The sequence below is a fragment of the Apis dorsata genome, unplaced genomic scaffold (genome assembly GCF_000469605.1).
Source record: "Apis dorsata unplaced genomic scaffold, Apis dorsata 1.3 scaffold_67, whole genome shotgun sequence".
In the NCBI taxonomy this organism is placed as follows: domain Eukaryota; kingdom Metazoa; phylum Arthropoda; class Insecta; order Hymenoptera; family Apidae; genus Apis; species Apis dorsata.
The window spans coordinates 54,012-69,874 of record NW_006263365.1 but is presented as its reverse complement, the minus strand read 5'-3'; positions in this window follow the sequence as shown (position 1 = coordinate 69,874).

Below are 15,863 nucleotides of genomic sequence, written 5' to 3'. Positions count from 1 at the left end.
AAACGAATAAAAAAACAAAAAAAAAAAAAACAAAAAAAAAATAAGAACTCACGTATATATATGTATAACGTAAGCGAATCGAGATTGGTGTTATATTTTAATGTAATGTGTAAAAAAAAAAAGAGCAAATAACAAAAGATAAAAAAAGGTATGTGCGCAAAAAGAAAACCATCAGACACACACACCGGTACTTAGACGTTTATCGACACAGTATTGTAAGAAAATTATAGATACGATGTGCACCAGCTTCACAGATAAATTCCTTCTACCCTTTATCCCTCCATTTTTCCTCATCATCATCATCCCCTTCGATTGTTATTATACCAGCGATACCGAGGCCGACACTATACATTGCAATCGAATCAATCTATACTTGGTGCGACCAAATAGAATTGTCGACCGTGTAATTTTCGTTCATTGTACCTTTTTGAATACTCGATCCATGGAACGACGTATTCCGTTTTTATTTATTTGATAGAAAACAATTTCTATCAAATAATCGATTTTATTTTTAACTACGATATGTTTATTTATAATTTGTACTTGAAAATAATTCTTATTTAGATATAAAACCCAGCTCCATATAATGAGCGTTATTTATTATATCGAAAAATTAAATATCATTCAAATATCAAATACTAGCTCAAAAGTGCTCAAATATTGATATTTATTATTCTATGATACTTTAATACTGGTATTTATTATTGAGAAATATTTAAGTATTCGTACTCGATGATCTAACATATTAAATACCAGTATTTAATATTCAAGAGTACTTAAAAAAATTATTCAATGTTCATAATATCGAGAATAATGTATTTTGAAATATAATGATACTCGATATTGATCAAATATTGTAACCTGATATTCTTAAACTATTCTAAAATTCGGCATGATACGTTATTTAAATTTAAAAATTCACAATGTTATAAAAACTATTAAGAAAAAAAAAATTATTATTTTATATTCAACGATTGAATTCGAATTGATCGCTGGCGGTCAAAAAATTCAAAAAGAAAAATTTTGGAATACGTTTATTCCAATCGATCGAGGATTCGCCTTGTAATAATATAGAACAACTTCTTCGAACGAACAAAACGAGAAAAGTTAATAAGAAAAAAAAAAAAAAATGATTGATACTAGATTGTAAGAATTTTGGGAATTCTCTGTAGATCCGTAGATCGCTGTGTCATTCGCTCCGGTACTAGGTAACCGGAAATAGGAAAGCCTATTTTTGCATTGCGTGATTAAAGGCAGAAAACGTGTTTAGAATCAATTCCCATTCAATTGATATCTATTCGGATGAAGTCTTATGTAAGACTGTGGGACGATGCAAGGACGATTCGCGGGATGTTCTGCCATTTTGTGTTTCCATTACGATGTTCGCGTGATCAAATTATTTGAATATTTTCACTTTAATCGTGGGGATCCGTTATTTTTTTTTTACTTTTTCCTACTTTCGATGTATATGTAAATGATAGAACAAAGTGAATATTAACTTTTTCAACGAATATCTCATGTACAATTGTAGAAATTTACTTGTATATTAATATACAAGATTGATAAAATAGAATCAAAAATAGATAGATGAATATAAATAATCTATTCAATGAATCTATTATTGAGCATGATTTATTTTATATATAATTTAAATTAATTTTGCAATTAACACTTTTCTAATAAGTATGAATACAACATTAACATGTTAATATAATATGTACTTTATCAGATTATTTTAATAATTTAAAAAAAATTCAGTTTTTTTTATTAATTAAGATTTAAAAAATATTTAATTAAAATCTCATTGAGAATTAAAATCAAAAACTAAGAAAAGAAAAAAATCAAAGTAATAATTAACAGAATCTTGAATATATGCATATATTTTAAGTAATATCGAAAAAGTGCTATTCTAATAATAGTATTAATATTATTTATAAAACAATTTATCAGAAATATGCATCTTAAAATAATTAATAAAACAAGTAGTTCTGTTGTAAAATTTTCTCAAATGATAATTATATCGTAATAGTTGATATTCAATGCAAAATAGCAAAGAACATCGAGCAATTGGACTTGAATCGTCTTGATGTTGTAACGATATTGCTTCGATCGCGTTTGTAAGAGCACACTAATCAAAAGTCATTACTTTTATTTAAAATTAAAACACAAATCACTCGAATTTCAAAAACTTTTCGAATCAATTCCCATAAAAATTGAAAAATTCAAAAAAAAAACGTGATAAGACGTCACAAAAGAGACGCTCCATTATTATCAAATATAACAATCGATCGAAATCGAATATAAATCGATATGATCGATATCGAATCAAAATCCTAACCTCGATTGCTCAATCAAAAATGAAGAGTATCGTGAATCTTCTTTATATGATCGCGTATTTTTTACAATTGAAGGATCATAATTGAAGGGAATTGAAACACGGAAAAGTTGTTGGAAAAATACACACGATGTATATATTTCAATAACGTGAGATGGACAAATTGATAAGGGTGTGATTGCAATCGTGATCGAAGCGATGATCGAAACCGGGAATGTAAAAAAATAGAAGATAAGATAAATCAGAGGCGCTTAGGCGACTTTTATTTCGTGTTACGCATATAGTGAATAATTAACACGTCGACATCTCGACGAAGATTCAAATTCCATTACTTAGATGATAGTTAGCGATCAAATTAGCATCGTACCTTTTTCACGCGCGCTGGTGCTACTGTGCTCGTTGCACGGAGAATGCTTTTCAAGCATAGTGTGTTCATTTCCCACACTTGCTCACTCGTGGACATTAAGCAAAACAGGATCGACAACACGCGATAAAAATAAAACGAGAAAAAGGAAACAAGATCGCATTACATACGATACGTACGTGCTTTTATGGAAATTTTGTCGTCGCTCTATACAAACTCATGTTTATTATCATCGCAATCTTTTTTAGCAAGAAACGTAGGTAACAAAAATTATCGCAATCGAATGAATTTTTCATCTCATTTTTTTCAATATCTAATTCCACATCTTATTAGACCCACATGCTTAACGATTTTATTATTATTATACAGCTTCGACCAAGCAAAGGTTTTTCTCTATTTTGCGGACATATTTTTCAACGTTAACTTTTAACGAACATCTTTATTACACACATAACGATCACGTTACGTATTACACACGCACATACACATCCGATCGCAGGCGTACGCACTAGTGGCACGACGTGCTTAGCGGTGAAGAAAGATAAGTAAGAAAAGCAAAAAAAAAAAAAAAAAAAAAAAAAAAAAACAAAAAAAATATGATACATTAAAAAAAAGTATAGGTAGGAGATATATTCCATGTAATTTCTTCGAAAGGAAAAAAAAAGCTAATCATTCTTTGTTTTCTTTAGTAGCGGACTTGTAGCGGAATCGCGCGGTATCCCCTATTTATTGTCAGAGACGGACTATATTGTACTACTTTTTTCCGATCTCGTAGGGCCATCTGAGGGCTGAAACGATAATTAAATTAATGGAGTCACACCGGAACTGTGTCGTAAACCGAGAGATGACTTATTGTGTAATAGTATTATTTTGTAAGCAGTCAATAATATTAATAATTATCGGAAGTAAGCTACAAAATACCGTATCACCCCAAGGATAAAAAAAAAAAAAAAAATTCATGTATTCTTTTCGTAAACTCATCTCGTCTCGAGAGAGTACCTATACCTCTATTGTTAAATATTATACATACTGCGATACTTACATAGAAGCTAATACGAGTATGACTTAAACAATAAGGTGTGTACATTTTAATTTTTATGAATATAATAAAAGTATAATTTAATGTTCTGCCTCTGTGTACTGTTGTTGGACGTAAATATTTTCTATATTAAAGTATAAATGTTATCTTTATTTTAATATTTAAACTATAATGATATCACCTTCGATTTGACAATTCATCCTACCCCCTTTTAAATGTATAATAATTTATATATGCACTTTCAATCCTTTGAAATACAAGATTTAATTAAAATGTTTTATTTTTTTTTTTTTTATTTTTAGACAGACGTAGTGTATTTTGCATTCAATCATTGCTTTTCCCAAGATTCATTATCATGTTTAATATAGAAATATCAACTAGAAAATTATACATGAGATTACGATACTAAAAGCATAATAAGCATAAAATATTTTTAAAAACACACCTAGAAATCTCTATGAACTTCCGGTACATAATATGTAATAAAAAAAAAGCATTTAAAAATATAATTCATTCCTATTTATTTTTTTAAACATTGAACGCAAAAAATTATCTAAAAAAAAATCAATCAAAAATTTAAATGTTTAAATGTTTAAATGTTAATTAAAAATAAACAAAATTAATTCCTTTTCCTTCTTTGGATCATATAATATTCATGTGCACATCTTCATCGAATTTAAAGGAAAATATAATGTTGTACATTAATAAACTTTAATTATTTCGTATCCTTCCTCTTGAATATAAATAACATTTTTCATCTATAATTCTTACATAATTAAATTTCATTCGAATTCCCTTTAAATTATAACATTCATCTATTCAACCTATTTTGATAAAAAGGGATCCAGCAATTTAGACTCTCTCGAGGGATCGACAAAAATTCTGTCAGCTGATTATACCGCTACTTAGCATAAATATTAACCGCAGCCACGTCGAACTTCCGGCGATCGGATGGATCGGCCGCGATGACAAACGAAAGTGTTCATCCTTAGTCGAAGAAAGAAAGAAAAATCGAAGGGAGATTCGCGTGGAGTGGGCTTGCCGGTGGCTCTGACCCGTCGTTTACTTGCTCACGTGCTCGCATACACACGAGACGTCGAGCCGTGTATATATGGGCGTAAGGCACGCTTGCTCAATTTAAATATAATAGGATGACTCCTGTGGGAATGTCGGTGACACCGGGCCCCAAGGATTCCAAGGTCCTTTTTGTCCCGTGCGACGAGAAGAAATCCTCGCGCTTCTCGTCTTTCTGCCACGGAGAAAATCACAGAGACGCGACAAAGATCTGGCCTCTCCGGACGGAGAGCAAACAATTAGCCGTAGCGCCATAGTGCACTCGAGGAAAAGAAATTTTTCTTTTTTTTCTCTCTCTTCATCCTCGATAGACACGACGATGGGGCGACAAGATGTCTGCAATTAATAATCCCACTTGTACCACGGTTGCCTCTCGACCGTTGTTTGCCCGCTCGTGAAGCATATGTACCGTGAATTCCCGTACAATCATCGTGCTTTACCTTGGCCGGTGTAAATAGTTGTCTACATAAATACAGGCTTCGCGAGAGTAGCTGGAGCACGTGCAAGCCTGATGGAGTTTATGGCAGAGTCCAAGACAGAGGCGTTATTTCGTGGAAAACAATATTGCTTAATTGCGAGGGATATTAATTAGTGCTCCAGTAATCAGACCTGTAATTACTGGCCTGAGATTTTTGTGCACCGTTTGTTTTGCTACGTTTGATAGGGAAAGAATATACGTTTGTTTGATTGAATTATGATTATAAATTATATAATAATCTATCTCATTAATAAAATGGAAAAATAAAATATACCATAAAAAGAATAATTGAAAACACTTAATGAAATAAAAACAACATATTTTGTTTTTAGCAAATTTAATATATTCATTGTAAAATTATATTTTGTTTTATATTGTTTTAATAAGGTTTTAAATATCTTGTCTTCTAAAAAGTTTATATTTTTTTGAATTATCCCTATATGTATAAATTTAAAGATATTGCTATGACGAGTAGTTCAATAATCTCAAGGATTCGTTAAAATCAAGTATTTTTTGATAAATATAAGAACAGATATTATAAAGATGTTATTTGACTAATAATTTATCGTCCAGTCATAAGAATCAAAATTTATTATACACAATTATTCTAATTTATTTCTACTTTACATGCACCGAGATGATCAATTTATATTATTATTATTATTATTCTAAAACAAATAACATCAAAATTCTCCTATTGCTAAAAATAAAAATAATCGTTTCAAATGCTACAATCTACAATTTTCCCCTACGACTCACCTAAGTTCAAGGCCGCAATCCTGTCTAACCTCACTAATAAAAGAATCCATCAACATGCTCTCGATTATAATATCCTCAAACCCACTCCCCCCACCGAGGAGAATCTCTGAAACGATCCCAACAACGAACACACAATAACAAGCATACGCCCAAAAAAATAAAAGTTCAAAATTCCGCCGAAACTCGGGGAGGAGAAATCGGTCTGCTGGGACGAAAAAGGTGAACGATCGCGGTTCAAGAGTTTCGTTATCGGCTCGGTCAGGCTAGGGATCATCGATTTTTCGCCTGAATTCCAAGAAGCGCCCTAAAGCATTGACATTCAGCAGCCGGAGGGGAACGTATCGCTCGGATGTAACGCATGCCTTCTTTTGCTTTCACGTCATGGTCGTGTTCACGGTGTAAGAGCGAGTTCGCGTCTCTCTTATTCCTTTTTTTTTTCCTTTTTTTTTTTTTTCTTTCTTTCTCCTTTTTATTTCTCCTCCAATCTCTCTCCTCCTCCTCCTCTCTCTTAACTCACTCTTGCCACGAGCGTGGCCACGAACCGACCGTGTGTATACACATATCCATCATGTCTCCGCGTGGCACGTTTCGAACGCGACACACTGGGATCAGTGAACTTGCCCATGGCCAGGCAATCCTCGTCCTCCGCTTCTTCCCTTCGCGAATGATGCACGGATTATATGGCCACAGCCCGCCGTTTAAACGCATCGAACAGGCCATTTCTCCGTGATACTAACTCCATTCGCGGCGGTGCCGATCGGGTATCGGTCGTAAAAAACGAAATACAAAGGAGAGAGGTTTACACCTTGCCGTCATACCGATTAAACGACGTGTCCATCGGGTGCACAGGATGCATAAATCAAGAGCGATGACTTGGATTGATGGTAAATGGATGATTCGGAACGATTCGGTTAATCGGTTTATGGGTGTTTGGCTACTTTGGATGGGGGAAGGTTATCTCGTACGAGGTGGGGATTAGGCTGGTGGCTTTTATGGGTTAAAATGGTATACTGTATGCAAGGGTAAAGAGGAAGATTATAATTGTATAATCTGTTAGTGGGGAAATTGTAAAAAATTTTATTATTTGATGATTATGAAATGAATCGAAATTGTTGGATATCTAATTTGTCCATCATTTTTAGACTTAATATATTGAATAAATCCATAAATATGAATTTATACAATAAGAATTTATGCATAAGAATTTTTAGATGCAAGAGTGACAAAAAAACACGAAGATTAAACGTTAAATTAAACGAAAGGAAAAAAATAGGAATTCTTCGGCAAATTCTTCCTCTGAATATTTTACTGGATGTTAAAATCTTGGATAACTTTCAACCTCGATCGGGAAAATTTTCCTGCCATGTGATAAATCGTAGATTCCACAAATAGTTTTCGTTAAAAGTAGAAACACCTGCGATCCTTTACAACCATTTAATTTTCTTGTTATAGAATGTACGGTCAAAGAACAGCACATTGTCATGAAACGTTAATTTCCGTTTATGATTGTCAGGTGAATAAGCTTGTGAGCTGTGACAAATTATAAACTGTGAATCATGAACACTCTCGGGCTAACACCTAATCTATATCAAAAACGTAATCCCTATTTGTACGAATATTTTTCCACAACGTTTCGATCATTTTCACTTATCAAACGAATAATCATTTTCTTTCACTCGAAAAAAAAAAAAAAAGAAAATGTTTCAACTGATACTTCAAATTCAATTTGCCACAAATTGTTCGAATTCAAGGGACGTGAACGAGGCTTTGATTATTCAAATATCATTTGAATCCAAGCCGCCCATGAAAGGAACACCTCATCTTCAAAACCATAATGCATAATACAAGACGTATATGCTATTACCAAACAGAAATCATCACCACGGCTACCTCTTCCCCGAATTTTCGTCGCGTTTCGACGTAACGACAGCGGGCCAGATGAAAGAAAAATGGCGGCAAGCGTGCCGCATTCCGATATATCTCTCGCGCCCTCTACACCGAGGCGTGCCACGTTCGTAAATGCATTTATGCGGGAATGCGCGTTCGCTGTTCGTTTTCCACCTTTTTATTTTATTTTATTTTATTTTTTTGGATGGGACGAGCATCTATTCACCGGCCACGCGCGTGTCGAACATGAATCTTCTCGCGGTTGTTTTCCTCCGATGATCGTTATTCCGTTCGACACCGCGTTAAATACAAATCTCACCGCGAACTGGAATACACGAAACGAACGTGCTCAAAAGTGGCATCGAGACCCTCTTTCGTTTGTTTTCCAACGTGCGTACACCGCGTTCAGCATGATCGACACACGTGTATCATGCGGCCGATTCGGTAGTCGGATGTTTTTCGTTTTGTGGAGGGATTATGTTAAATATTTAATGCGATTTTTGTTGATATCGTGACTGTGGTTGCAATTTGCAAAGAAAAAGTGAAGTGGGATTAAAGAAAGTTGAATTATTTTTGAAGAAGAATTTTAAGAAAACTTGATTATGAAATTTTTATAAGTAACTTCTTCCTTCTTTTTAATCTACGCATCTAAAAACATTATATTTTCCCCAACCAGATCAAGTTAATAATCTGTATACATATTTATGCAAAAGTAATTAAGCTTTTATTTTTGATGAAAATTCTTTATAAAAAATTGTGATTTTTTTTCATAAAAAGTAATGATTTAATTGCTTAACAATGATATTATCCATCATTATGTATTTTATGCAACGTTGGAACGCTAAAATGACAAAATACATCATAATAAGAATCGTTCTAACGAAGTAGTAATGCTTCCTGAAACTCGAAATCTTTTTCAGAGATCGCCTCTTGATCAGATTAGATCGTCGATTTCGAATGAAATAACGACGCCTTGATATTTCAATCACGATAAAGACAAGGGAATAGGAAACTCAAGCTTCTGTGCTTCGCCTCTGTGTTACCTAGCGTTTGCATATAAAAAATTAGATATGCCATAGACGGTTTCTGAATGGAACGTTTTGAATTATTCAGCCGATTTCCCGGGCAGCAAGGTCGGTCGTGTTACTGGAATCCCTTCGTGCGCTTTTCGAAATGCCGCCAGCACGCTCAGAAACCTTCGTTTGCAACTGATGAACAGCTCTTCATAGATATTTATCTCCTCGATCTTCGATCCGTTTTCATCGTGAGTATCTTCTCGCAGTTTGAACGAATTAGAAATTTTAAAAGTAAATTCTTTTCATTTTATCGAAATTAAGTTGTGCACAAATTATTATAAATGTATTATACGTATTATATTTGATAATGAAACGTAGACATTAGAAATGATTATACAAGAACTGATCGTTTTATATTTGAAACGAAAGAAATGATAGATAAAAATGCTTGAAAATAGATCTTTTTTATTTTATTCGTAATTATTCATCATCTGTATCTTATTTTCCCTATTTTGGAATTTAAAATAAAATATCAGAGTGGCGAATGAACTTCTCTTCCAGTTGTTTAATTATGCGTGATCGTGATCGTTGCATAAACATATCAATATGAATTGAAGCATGAAATTAGAAATTCTTCTAGATCGATGAAAAATTGCGTCAACGTCGATCTAAGAAAGAGCGATCTCTCTGCAATTGTTTTACACCTGATCGAATTGTAAACATCGATTCGAACGGAGAAAGAATACAAAACGAATTTAAACGATAAAATTGTATTCAACTTTACGGAATTTTAACATATATTTACAGTAACTCATTCCGTTATATTGAATAATAATCGATGATTTAATCGAGCAACTAGTTTGATCGTTATTCACTCCTTTTAATAGCAATCAAATGAAGTAAGAAATTACGAAACTTCGATGAATTTTGAGTAATTTCAATTCAGTGTGATCCGCTGGAAGAATAATTTATAATTAAAAGACGAAATTTTTAATTAAATGTAAGTTCGAAAAAAAAGTATTGTACGTTACACAACAACTTTACTAAAAAAGTAAATATAGAGCGTTAATACTGTCTTTTATTAATCGCTTCGTCACGGTAACGGCAGGTGAACAAATATTATTGACTACGACTATCTAGGCCACCACTATTATGCATTCGAACAATAGAGTTACCATAATGTATAAAAAAAAAAAAAAAAGAAAAAAAAACATAACGCGTATCCATAAAATAAAAATCAGATATGCATTCATTAAATGTTTAACAACTCAATTTATCTTATATCTTATCACTTTATCTTTTAAATAATAACAATAACAAATACTAGTATAAAATACTTGATATAAAATCTAAGAATTATCGAATGAATATAACGTAAGAAAAAACAAATAACATAAGAATTCTTCTACAAAATTAATAATATATATTTTATCGAGATAGAAACATTATTACGTATACCTATTTATTTTCATGACATCAAGATAAAATAGTTTAAACCTGACACATCAATGGCCGTTGACTAAAATAGAACTACTAGATACCTATTATTTTATTGAACACGGAATAACAAGTTTCTCTAGAGAAGAAAAAAGAATTTCTCGTTAAAAATTCTTTTTTTTTTTTTATTATCGAAACTTGCGAAAAGCTTACAAGCATTCGCACCTTAAGATCCATTCAGAAGCAAACAAATACTAATTAAAATTCAAGAGAGGAAAAACCAAGAAAAATGCGAAAAGATCGCAGGATTATTGTTCTCTTCTGAAAACAACAATTGGCGAAACCTTCGCAGGGAACGACGTTTTCATTATCGCAATGATCGACCTTGAGAAATCGAGAGGCACGTATTACGCACGGAGGCCTCAGATTTTCGAAAATTTCGAATCTAATTGTCGGATCGATCCGACTTCAGGGTGAGGCGATCGTTAATTCATCTGCACAGCACGCATAGTGAATCCCGAGTGGGACTGGTTACATTGAGAGCGCGCGCATGATCGAGGCGAGTCGAACGACTTCCTCTACCAGTTGTTCCATCCACTTCCGTCATCCCGTTCGCCTCGTAAATCCGTGAAGCGAGCGAACGCAGGCACGTGCCTGGGTGATCGTGTTTTATCGAATCGATCGATCTAGAAACACATTTCCACTCGGCTTTTTTAAACTTCTTGATAGTTATTAATACTAAATGATTATGATTATGATGAGATGAGAATTATGCGCTTGAGCGCGTGATGATGTGAATTCTTCTATGAATATTTCTATTTCTTTTTGTATTGTGCATTCTAAATAGATTTTACACATTCTTTTACACATATTTAAATTTTCAATAGTGTGGAAAAGAAGAAATTTGTGATGTTAAAAATGTAATTTATTATTTGCATAATTATGTAGAAATGTCAGATGTATGTGTATTTGTGATAAATGATTTCTTTTTTTTTTTTTTTTTTTTAATAAAGGAAAGTTTTGGAAAATGAAATATAAAAGATAAAAATTCTAGTGAATAGTATTTTAACCAGTGTGTATAAATTGTATCCTGGAAGAATTTCGTTGAATTGCAGACAATTTTCTTCTACTTTACACCCACTTTTCTTATTATTGTATCTATCATTCGCCCCATTTCTCCACTTATCCATTGCTCTGCTTATTTACACATTTATTTCTCCCTTGTTTCCTGTCCATTTTTCTCATTTCCTATTCCTTTTAGAGACGAGTTAAGAGATATAGATGGAAGGAACAATGTCGTTATTGTTTGTACAACGTAGCAACTTGTTAATAATTTTGCATGCATTAGATTCTATTCCAGACAAGTAAGTTTCTATTGCATAAATTGTATTCATGAATGTATGAATAACTTCAAGATATTTAAGTGTTTCTTGTACAATGTGAAGAACAGTTTCCATTCCACTTTACATAATTCCTCTTTTTATTATCATCAATTTCGAAATTAACAACTTATTATCATAAACTTTATGAACCGATAAATCGAGTTTGATTGACACAACAATATTAGAATTCATTTTACAGAAGAATCTGTATGGATTATGATAAAAAAAAAAATTAAAAAATGTCTAAATTGGAAAATTATTTAATGAATGAATGAATCATTCGTGATCGATCATATTTACCAGAAATAAAATTTTCTGAAAGGAAGAAACGAGAAAAAAAACAATACTATGAAAAGTATTCGGTGTGGATCGATATTTTTCTATAATCTATGAAAATTGCTGATTTAACGATCATAATTATCTTTGTTACGTAACTATACACGTATCCATGACTGAAGAAGCACATATTAAATCTAACTTCCGTTAATTTTCAAAGAATACGAATCTTTTTTTAAATATTCCAAAATTTATCCATAAAATTTAAAAAATAAGAAATAAGAAAACTTTAAACAAAAGAATTACCTGTATCTAAAATTATCCAACGTCACACTGCGCAACTTCTCTCGTACATCCTGACGTTAATCCTGATTAAAATCATCAATATCAGTTCTAAATAATCAAAAGCCTCAAACGATTATTCAGCATCGATAAGAATCGATACAAGTCGTGATTTCAGACTGAATCATTGATCCTTACAATCGAGTTTCAGATTCCTGAACGATCCACGCATCCAGAGATTCGAGCAGTATCCCTGGATATCGTCACCGATTCCGTAAAAAAAAATAAAATCTTCCACGAGTACAGTAAAGAAAAATAAAAGGAGAGGAAAGAGGAGACAAAGGAAACGAAACGAAGAGGAAGGAAAAAAGGAACGAAACTTATTGGTATTGTGAGTCACTCGGTCTCAAGTTGTGAGAAGACGATGCTAAAAGGTGACGCATTTTCGACGATGCAACGAAGGCAAGGTGCATTCGTTATCGGAAAAAATTCGCCATTGTAGGCCAGTACAGATCTTGTCGGCCGAGTATGTCGGCCTTTGCGGATCATTCATCGCGATGCATTTCAATCGAACCTGGAAGAGAAAATGTATGTACGATGCATCCTGCAAACCTTGCGCATAATTGCACGCGGCCGATCCTTGCATAGGAATTATTTATTAGCGGTCTGGGCGAAATGTCACGATAGAGAAGGACGAAGATCGCGATGATAACGAGGAAACGTTTATTTTGACGAAGAAGTAGGACGAAAATCTTGTTCGAATAAGATAAATTTTTTACTCGGGTTTAAATAGTTTAATTTAAGGTAGCAGATAAAAGATGGCGTCGAAGAGATGAGAGAAATTTTTTATCTATCGTCAAATCATGTTATCATCCAAATGTTACATTCTATTTTATTTTATATCGAATCAAATATCGTAAGCTTGTAAAATCTTACAGCCTTTCTTTCGAATATATATCCGAATCTTAAGTTCTATAATATATCACGATTATTTCTAATTCATTATTTTTCCAAGTCTCCAAGAGTTTGAAGTACTTTTAAAGCAGATTCAAATCAACAAGCGATTTTTCGAGACAAACAATTCATATCGTTCTTCCTCATCTTTCATAATTTCAACCAAACAATACCACAGATTGAGAACTAAATTCACGTAACTCGTGTAATCAATTAATCGACATTATAAAAGGATTACATGGAAACGTGCACGTAACTTTGGAGGCAAAACTCCATTTTTTTACCGTAACACAGAAGAAAAACGTGGAAATTATCCAATCTCGAAACGAGCTAATTGATTTTCCCTTGTCAACTTAAAGAGACGAGTCGATGGAAATTTTCCATCGAGTTATACGACGTAAAATCCAAGAAGAAGAGGAATGGAAACGAATTACATCGTTGACTGGAGGAATTTCTATAGAGTAAAATGGATTGTCTGTTAGAAAACTAATTATTTAATTGTATTATATAATTGTAACAAATTTCCTGCAATTATGGTTCTAGATTAGATTTTTCGTTACGATAAGTCCTTGTTCATGCGTATTTCTCTCTAGATGCCAATGGAATAAAAGAAAAAAAAGAAAAAAAAAGATTAGATAAGATATTAAAAGAAATTAATCATAAAAACACAAAAGTTAAAAGAATAAAAGATATTCAATATTGTGCATATTTTTCTTGAAATAAATTATTCTACTTGGAATTGTAACAATGAGATTTGGTTTTGAAAGATGTTTATGATTTTATAATAATATAATATATTATTATAAATTGTCGATTAATATTTCATTGCATTTAATTTTATAAACCTAAACATAGCTATTTATACATTTATATAGAAATATATTTATATTTCACATTATTTTTTTATCAATTTTCATATTTTGTTTTCCTTGCAATTTTTATTATATCAAAGAGTTTCTATCTAAAAAATATTATTATTTTTATGATAAGCTGATGAATAAAGCGAAAAAAAGAAAAAAAGATTAGATAAAATATTGAAAAAAAAAGAAAAAGAATTTAATCATAAAAATTAGAAGAATAGAAGATGCTCAATATTTAAAAAGACAAAAATATGAAAATCAAGTTAATACTTTTATTTTCCTAATATCAAATTTAAAAATTTCTTCCAATTCTTCATCATTCTACTCTTTTCTGATTGTAAGAACGTAATTCTTACAACGTAACTTTTTCTGTTTATTTTCACGCGTTCCTTCCCATCCGAAAAAAATTTTCCTCTTTTGAAGAAAGAAAGATCGTGATCTCTATGAAACAAACGAGACTGCACGTGCCTGTGGTTTTAACCGCGATTGAATTTTGTCGAAAGGAAAGGGAAATCGAAGGCATGTGAACTTCCTTTCGTGAGTCGCTCGCGAAACCGGAAGAATCGATGCCATAATCGTTGATGGATGAATCAGCGATCCATTGCTCCCCTCGTTCTTTTTTTTTTTTTCACCGTGCAACAAGTATGAAATTCGATTATGCATCGAATACGAAGGTCAATTTGTAATGATATTCATAGAATACTCGATTGAAATTTATTGAGGGAATTAGCTAGAATAGATTCCTCGAGTTATGAGGGGTCTTCTTGGAAGAATGCGAGATTTTTCGCGAATCGTGATTAATGAAAATATCTAATGACGAAGAAGCGATAATACGATTGAATAAACGAAGAAATATGTAGAGTTAGAAGGATGCTGAGTGTATGAAGAATCGAGTACGAAATTATTTATTAATTGAGCAAAGGAAATATAATGGACGCTTGGTTGTTGTATATTTATAACGTTTTTTTATTATTATTATTCTAATTGCCGAGATATAATATGAGTAATAAATTTTTGCAATATTTGCTTTTTTTATGTTTCCTAATAAAATGGTAATAAACTGGTGTTATCATTTTTATATCGTCAATGACTACGTTCATATTAGTCACCATATCGAGTAGATGAATTGCAGAAATCAATATACAATCATCGATTAAAATAAACTTTGAAGAAAGTTTATTAAACAAAAAATTAATTAAATATAATCCTCCACTATTTCTCCTATTATTAAGGCATTTAGGAGGTGTGAAGATTGTTTATTATTTACCGATAATCGATAAATAAACGAGATATTACAAAAAAAATATGAGACAATAATTTCTTCAAAAAAGATAAACAATAAATATGTGCAATGCATCATAATAAAAAAAATTATTAAGAACCTATAATTTCACTTGTTCAATGATTCACAAAACCAATATAATCACAAAGATGATGAACTGACGTCGATACATTGCGGTATAACTAATGAAACCGGATAATTATATGAAACTTCCCTCAAAGAAGGATGTTGATTCATTATAGCTGACAGACAGACGTTTCTCATAATCGATGAATACAATGAATCGGATTATTTGACTTCCAGAATATACAAAATGTAAGATATAAAAGAGAAAGTAAGGATGAAAGTAACAGACGAAAGAAACATTGGAAATAATTAAAAATCTATTATACTTATTATCCAATAAAATTTTGGATATGTAATAATGGACAAAGTTAT